General features: G+C 43.0%; 1 protein-coding gene across 4 annotated transcripts in view; it reads right to left on the reverse strand.

The window, feature by feature from the left end:
• Positions 1 to 7,440, reverse strand: part of AMMECR1L (AMMECR1 like) — a 25,359-nt gene extending 17,919 nt beyond the window's left edge. Inside the window, exons 1-3 of one of the 4 annotated variants that reach the window (XM_069063336.1) lie at positions 7,305 to 7,439; positions 5,981 to 6,090; positions 1,272 to 1,364 (exon numbers count right to left, since the gene is read on the reverse strand). The gene's annotated coding sequence lies outside the window, so the exon portion shown is untranslated. Of the gene's footprint in view, positions 1 to 1,271; positions 1,365 to 5,980; positions 6,091 to 7,304 lie in introns of all 4 variants that reach the window. The other 3 variants (XM_069063337.1, XM_069063338.1, XM_069063339.1) reach the window with 3 other exon arrangements.
• Between the last annotated feature and the right edge of the window lie 840 nt (positions 7,441 to 8,280).

An 8,280-nucleotide genomic window follows, 5' to 3' on the forward strand; every position in this document is an offset into this window, starting at 1 on the left:
AGGGTACCGTAATGTAGCGTGTAGCGCAGGGGATCACCTTCACTACAGTAGCAATCTCAATAGGGCTTATTTTCAGGGGAGGGCTTATTTTAGAGGAATCTTACACAGTAAGGGGAGGGCTTATTTTCGGGATAGGTCTTATTATCGGGGAAACACAGTAGTTATTTTCCTCCCTTATAGGCCTGATTTTCCAACTTTTACTTTTAAATGATCTTTAGTTTTCTTTTGAACCCTCTTCAAGCTCTAAACGTTGCTTGCTGTAGCTGCAAAATAAATAAAAATTAAAAAAAAAAAAGTACAGCCTGACAACCAGGACAGAGTAATAGAACACTATAAACAGGTGATCAATATGACCTGACTCATACTTTATTCATTTCACAGAAACGGAAAATGAGTCTAAGAGCATGAAATTCACTTAGACAAACAAAAACACATTAGGGGGAACTGCAAGGGGACACTTAAATGCTATTTGATGATAATGAGAAGGAAAATGTTAACGAACAATCTGGCAGTAAAACTACTGGACTTTTATTCATAAGGATAACAGAAACTACTGTGGGATAATTTAAAGCAGAGTCTTAACACTAGAGTTATAGAATTTTAGAACCAGAAGGAGCCTTAGATAGCCAACTCCTTCATTTTATAGATAAAGAAATGGAGGTCCAATGGGATGATGACTTGACCAAAGTCATAAAAGCTAGTTTAGTGGCAAAGTTGTCTTAGGAAACAACCCAGAACTCTCAAATCCATTCCCCCTGCAAGAGTTCTGAGTCACTTGGTATTAGTAAGCTCTGTGTTAGACCTGAGCTGACACTCTCTATGAGAGATACTGAAGCTCCCTACACACACTTAATAGCTCCCCAGGGACTCTGACCAGGCACAGGGAAACATCCATTTTAGCTTTCATTATCTCCAAGGTATGCAAAGTCAAATGCTAGCAAGAGCTAGACATCTCTTAATTATTTAAGATAATATTTGATATAGATTCATAAGCTAAATAATTTTATACTATGTACTGGCTAAATCCTGATGATAGAACAATTTTAATAGGTGGAAGCTTTAAAAAAAGGACCAAACAAAACCTATGGTCATCTTCACCTCAACTACAAGACAATATATTTAGAAGTTCATTCTGTCACTGTCATATTAGTATAAGAAGAAAACTACTGGCACCTTTGCCTATGCATCATTTTCTAAGTTATCTAATAGGGACAAGTAAGGGTAGGGAATAATTAGTCAAAGTTTATGGGGAAATGTTATTAACTACAAACCGTAGAGCGATGAAGCAGTATTATCTGTAGAGGGCTGGAATCTGAGTGGAGCCATCAGTGTCCTTAGGTGGCCCTGCATTTAGGTCCCCTGCCCTAAGAGAAGCAAAAAAAAGCCCCTTAGAGGGTTTTTTAGCTTAGAGGAGGCAAAGGTTGAACCATAACAAAGAAAAAAAAAATTCCTCTTCCACATAATTCAGTTTTGCATATGGTGGCTATATTAAGCTAAAAACCCAGCTAAGAGAAGACTTGTAACTTTACTGAAATTCTTCAGAGCCAAGTAAGAAAGAAGAATTCCAATCAAGATCAGGCCTGAAACTATGAGACCGGGAGAAGGATCAGCCTGCACACAGCATACAATAAGGTATCTCAAATGTGCTCATTTTCAGAACTCTCATACAAAATGATCACATTCTAACTTATTTTCAATTTGGTGTTGGCTGTCTCCTACTGAAGCCCTTATATACAATGATAGACAAAAAGATCTTCTGGTTTTGTTAATCCTGGGCATCTCTCTGGAGGATCACTAAACTAGTTAATAGCTCAATAACTTTACTAGTCATCTAAGGCAAAGCTGAAAATGGATCCACATCAAAACATATTTGCAAATCATCTGACAATGTCAATCTTACACACGTACCTGCAGCACAAACCTGATAATTAATGAAACTTTTCCAAAAGGTTCAGTATTTGGCCTTTTATCTTCACATAAAACCCAAACTTTTGAAGGTGAGTAATTACTGCAACTCTGCTTCCAAAGAGCCATCTATACAGACAGGCAAGACTAGATAACTCTTGGGACTGCCACACAATGACCAAATAAATACTAGGTACTTGATAATAGGACTTAATCTAACTGAATAACAGCATACTACCATGATAGACTGCCCATCTGTCTGAATAGATAAAAACAGACATCCAGTGGCACAATCCTCTTCTTCTAAAAACCATGAGTAAATTTGTTTTCTCTCTTCCCTAACACTTTGGGGAAAATCACCAGTAGTTTACAATTCTCTCAAGCATCCTAGGTTGAGTGCATTAAAGTCACTATTTCATAAAAATTATCGTACACCAATGAGATCAACCCTTCCAGGATGATACTTAGTGACTTTAAATCTAAATTTAGTCGCCATCGACAAATTCAAACATTTGATCACATACTTTTACAAAGCCTTAGAGCTCTGTTTAAAAAAAACAAACACACATCATAAGCAGGCAGATCATTTTCCTATTATTTGTCCAAATCAAAGAGGACGCCCTTGTTAATAAAAATGAACTGGATGAAATTTCATTCTCGTGGGATATGAATGTCGTCCACAAGTGGAAGAAAAAATAGGTGTCACTGCCTCGAGTGCGATTAAGATTGGTTTAGTCTGCCTATTCATCTTACCAACATCAAATTTCAACCCTACAGAGAACAAAATTCCCCTCAGGATTAAACTATCTCCATATTTTCCCATTAGCTGTGCTATTATGATTTCTAGTACAACTTATGATGAATCCTGTTTGCTACTACCTTTCCAATGCACCAAGCAGATTCCTCAAATTTAAAAAATATCTAATTTTGGTTTCTCAATTATGCATATGCCCATTGATAAAGTGACTGTTATTTCTCTTTTTAGGAAGAAGAAATCCTATCAGTTATCTATGTTCTGTGATTGGTTTTGTGATCAACAGATTTAGAAAATACTAATGCCATTTAGAAACGCTAAGCTACATGGAAGAGCTTCCTGCCAGTGGTTTATAAACTGGAGGGCGGGGACTAATATGTATTTGTATCTTTCACAGTGCCTAGTGTCTTTTTTATATTAGGTTCCCTAGAAACATCTGCTGAATGAATAATTACGAATACAAAGACAAAAGTAATCCATCATCTAGAATATGCACTCCAGCTTTTAATTTATCGAAAGACCCCAGAATTTGACAGTATTCCCTCAGTGCTGTGTCTGTTATCCTTCCACCTGGAAGACTGCTTTGTACACAGCATGCACTTTATACATGCCTGCTGAACTGAATTGGAGACTGTCTTTTAAGAGTCTTCATAAGAAAATGACACATTTTTCTTCAAAGGATGCAATCTACAACCTGTTCACTAGGTCCACCATTCCTCTGTGGTGCTGACTTAGTTGTCACTGAAGCAATGAGGTGATTTGGACTGTGGTCATCCATTCTTGTCATATGAGAAAATGCCTGAGAATTGTAAACTCTACTTAAAGCAAAGCAGGTAGCCAACTCAGATAACTCAAGCTACAAAGTTCTCAGTTTAAGTGAATGCTCAGTTAAATTTACTCAGTTTAAACCATGCAGTTTAGTTATCTTTTCTGCTAAAATCCACTGTTCCAAGTTTTCAATTAGGGCAGTCTTCATATTAGAAAGCATTTTTTGCATACGTTCGAGTTCAGGTGACTGGTTTGAAAAAGGGGCACAACCTCAAGCTGTCATTCCATTTGAGAATTTTTTCATTTGCAGCCTAAAAAAGTTTGAATTTGTTTTGATAGAAGGGTAACACTTAAGACCTATTCATTTGGACAGGTAAATTGACCTCTGGTGGCAACATACAGTTGCAAAGGAGAATCAGGATTCAGGTGCTGGACTTAGACAACTTCGTAAGTTCCCTTCCAACTCAATGATTCTATGATCTACGGTGGAACCTATTAATTCCACTCTTAATAATTTTATTTTACAAATAAGCTTGAGATCCTTAGGCTAATCCTCATTATTAATAGGCTTTTGAAATGACCTAGAATTGACATGTCCCATTTATGGACAGGATTGAATCAGCTCATTTTTCTTGACAGAAGCAAACGTCCATCCTCATGGCTCCATATACTAGATTAGATGATTACATTTTATGACACTATGCTTGACTGTCCCTTGTAAAGCTTCTCAGCTGAAGAGGAATCATCCCTGCTAAAAATAGCATTCTCTTATTGGAGGTAGTAGTATGATAATTATAATTTTAAAAGATCTTTAACATGACATTGGTGGTTACTGGTTCCCAGAAATTCTGGAGAAAGTCTTAATATTCTGAAATTCTACAAAGAACCACCTTATAGCTTGACAAATCACATACCTAACATAGCACTACTTTTCTGATGAATTTCTAATTTTCTGTCACTAGTGATCACTTTTTCTCTTTTCAATAGTATGTTCATGAATAAAATCACTTGTTGACCTTTCAGAATGAAAGGTTAAGAAATGGAGTAGTTCATGGGCTATCCCAAAGTGGGAAGAAATCCTCATCTACCTATGCCTTTAATAAAAGCTGGTATTACAAAGAAACATACTTTAAAAAAAAAAAGGGCTCATTTAACAAGTATGCCATGGTTAGAGAAAATGTGAAGCTTGCTGGAAAGAAGGTAAAAAAACTACTACACAATATGGTTAACTGGGGTTATTTTCCAAGTTAGATTAAAGGAGCTATCAAAGTCTAGATTAAGAAAAAAAGTACTTTTATTTTTTGAGAAAGAGTCTAGATTATCTTGTTTCAACAGTTAGTCTTCTAACAAAAGAGACAGAAACTTTTGGGGATATGGAAGTAAGAGTTCTGTTCAAAGTCCTGAAATCTGTCTTGATCAAACCCTCTACATAAAGTTGAGTAAGAAACAGCAATCTCTGTTATAAGGGAAAAACCTCACAAATTTGTTAACTATTTTTATGGGTAAAGAAACTGCACCTGAGCTATAATTTTGTCCTAACTACAGAAATGAGTAAGAGGGAAAAAACCACTCTGGTACTTGCCTCAAATAACTGCTTCAAGGATTGCTTCTATATTTTTGCTAGCTCAACTTCAAGAACAGTAACTGCCTGTAAATTATAATTTCAACCCTGTAATCCCAGAAAATATACGGATAACGCATATGCATTATTTATTATCTTTTTCCAAAACCTATCTGGACAGATGTTCAATACTTCTTTCAATTTAGAAGAGTCAGATGCCTGTGTTTGACTTCCTGATCTGATACTACATGATTATGGACCAATCACAACTTCACAGTGCCTTGGCTTAGTAATTTGTTAAAGGGAGCTAAAATCAATTCTACACATCTACAAAGCTTTCAAGTGTATGTGGAAAATCTTGAAAACACAAAAAAGGTTTTCTTGTTAAATCCTATAGAATTAGCTGCTATAAAACTTCACTTTAGACCTTTTTTGGGGATTTTTATTTAGTATACCAATTCTTTCCCATACCATCTGTAAATTTTATGTATGAATTAGATTTCATTAAAATGACATCAACAGCAAAAGCTGAGACAAACAAATGCTCCAGCAAAAACTTACTGCACAGTTCTATGAATTTCCTTTGATAGTGATCTGCACCAACTCCAGAGGCTATTTCTTGTCAAAACCAGTGAAAGTAGTATTTAGCTGGTATAGCAGACTTAGTGAATTTTATTTCCAGTCAATCTCTGCTGAAAATCATAACCTAACTAGAAAAAAAGGAAAGGCTGCAGCTATGCCCTCTTCTGATTTTACTTTGCAGATTATAGGGGAAAAAATGATTTCAGTTAAAGTCAAAGAGAAAGAAAGAACAATGGATCCCATCACCATCAGGCCTCCTTGGGGAACTAAAAATATCAAAACTGGGAGTTTTCAAGGTATGTAGGACCTCATACTGGAAATGAACACACACACCTAGGCTGTAAAGTTTTCCTTTTATTTCTAAGACAGCTACACATTTTTACTTTGAGTAAGTACAAGGTCATACTCACTGAAATCAGAAAATGTATATGGCCAGAGGGGCAGCTACAGCAGAGGGGGGGAGCTATTTTGTATCTGCAATGAATTTTCCTTTTTCCAGTTCCATTCCTGCTTTCTGTACCTAAAATGTAAAGGCAGTGAATTAACAAAATCCAAGAAAGGAGAAATATGGCCTATTTCTCTGGAGGAGGTAAGAAAAGACAGCAATTTCTAGAAAACTGTGGCTGCAGAATGGGCTTTTCTCACTTCAAAACATTCAGAAAACAAGACAGCAGCAATGGCCATATTTCCTGAACTACCCTATCCTTGATGTTATATCAAAGGGAAGGGTATTTAAGAATTTAATGTTTTATAAAATGCTGTGGAATACAAGGTGCATTAAAAAATCCCCCTAACTTTTAAGTTGAAACTTGCTTATTCTTGCTTTTTGTGAAAAATGAATTTTCCATTCCCTCAGAAAAGCAATCAGCAAAGAACTGATGGTCAGCCCCCCATCAACATCCCCGCCAGAGTGACAGCAGCAGCACAGACGACGGAAGGCTCCGGATGCCCTGGTCCCGCTCCTGGCTGCCAGGGCTAAGCCCACCGAAGAGGGGCAGGGGGCGGGGCGTAGGCCGAGAGGAAGCTGGAGGCAAGTGGACCCGGAGCCTAGGACAAGAGAAGGTCACCCCAGGACAAGGAGGGGAGATGAGGGAAGGCGGGAGGCAGGTTTCGGGGCCAGGGCAGCCCCAGAGGCACCAGTGCAGGGGTGCCAAGGGCAGAGACGACGGGACGTCCTGGGTCGGGGGCGGGAAGGGAGGAAGACGAAGGGGACGGCGGAGGAAGAAGGGGGAATGGGCAAGGAAGGGGAGAGGAGAGAGAGGAGGGAAACAAGTGAAGTGGAGGGAAAGTGGAGGACGCCCGGGGCAAGGCGACAACCGCAGGGAGGGAAGGCAGCGGAAACTGCCCAAGTGCCGCGAACCAGGGAGGGGTCGGCGGGTAGAGCCGGGGCCGGCTGGGGGGGAGGGGGCGGAATCCCGCGGCGGGGGGGGGGGGGGCAGCCGGAGGGGGGGGGGGCGGCGGGAAAGGGGGGGGGGGGGGGGGGCCGGGGCTAGGGGGGGGGGGGGGGGGGGGGGGCGGCGGGCCCGGCTCGGGCAGCAGGGGTCCTCCCGCCTGCCCCCAACCACGAGCCTGTCTCAGATCCTCCGGCCTACAGCCGGCGGGGGGCCCCCCCCCTCAAATCACGGCCTCGGGGCCCAGGGCCCCCCCAGCCCAGGCCCGAGCGCCGGCCCCCCCCTTCCCTCCGCGCAGAGCAGGCGCGGAGGGCGGCGGCGGCGACGACCCCGAGTTTCTCACCTTTTTTCCCGTCCCTGGAGCAGCCGGGACTTCTCGCGCTGTGCCTCCTCCTCCTCCCGCTTCATGGAGCCATGCGCCTGGGTGGGGGCTCCCGAGAGAAGCGGGCCCTCCAGTCGGAGTGAAGAGAGTCGGGCCGGGCCAGGCCAGAGGAAAAGGAGGAGGAAGGGGGGAGGAGAAGGAGGAGGAGGCGGAGGCGGAGGCGGCGACGACGGCGGTGGCGGCAGCGAGGAGGAGCTGCTGGAGGGATTCCCTGGGCGGCTGGAGGACCGAACCGAGGTAGGAACTGGGTCCTCCGATATCCCGGCAGCCTTCCGGAGACAGTGAGGTAATGGAGGAAGAATGTACGGAGTCCTCCAGAGGCCCATCCACCCTCCTACGACCAGGAGAAACCATAGAGAAGAGACAGCCTCTCGCGCGAAGGGATTAGAGTTACCAAAGCGCTACTCCGGTTTGAGTCACGTGACCAGAGTTGGCCCACCTTATTGGTCAGGGTCGAACACGGGGAGTTGGAGGTTGTTATTCGATTGATCCCCCACTGAGGCGACGGTTTTACTTTGGAATTAAGGCTCCACCCCCCACATCGACCCCGGAAGATACGAGTGGGAGGGGTTTGGTTGCTCACCGGAAGGTGGAGCGTATGGACTACAGCTCCCGACATTCAAAGTGGCGAGCACGGCGCAGCGCATGTCGGCCTTTGTAGTTCGCTCCATGCGAGTTACATCCCGGGAGTAGTAGTGGGAACCCGCGGGCAGTAAGATGGGAAGTGGGTGCACTGTCCTGCTCTGCAGCCCAGGCTAGCGCATCCCGAGCCCCAGACCGTGGAAGCCGAAGCGGCCGACAAGGCATCCCAGGAGCCAAGGGCCGGTCTCAGCTGAGTCCAAGGATTGGCGACGGGTTTGCCTTTCTCTAGGCTGCTTCCCGTCCCAGCTCCAACACGTGCGCTGCACATCCATCCTCGGGGAAGCGCCTGCGAGCG

Source organism: Petaurus breviceps, unplaced genomic scaffold, assembly GCF_028583685.1.
Source record: "Petaurus breviceps papuanus isolate PSGF00001 unplaced genomic scaffold, PetGlider_PUasm1.0 90556, whole genome shotgun sequence".
Classification (NCBI taxonomy): Eukaryota; Metazoa; Chordata; class Mammalia; order Diprotodontia; family Petauridae; genus Petaurus; species Petaurus breviceps.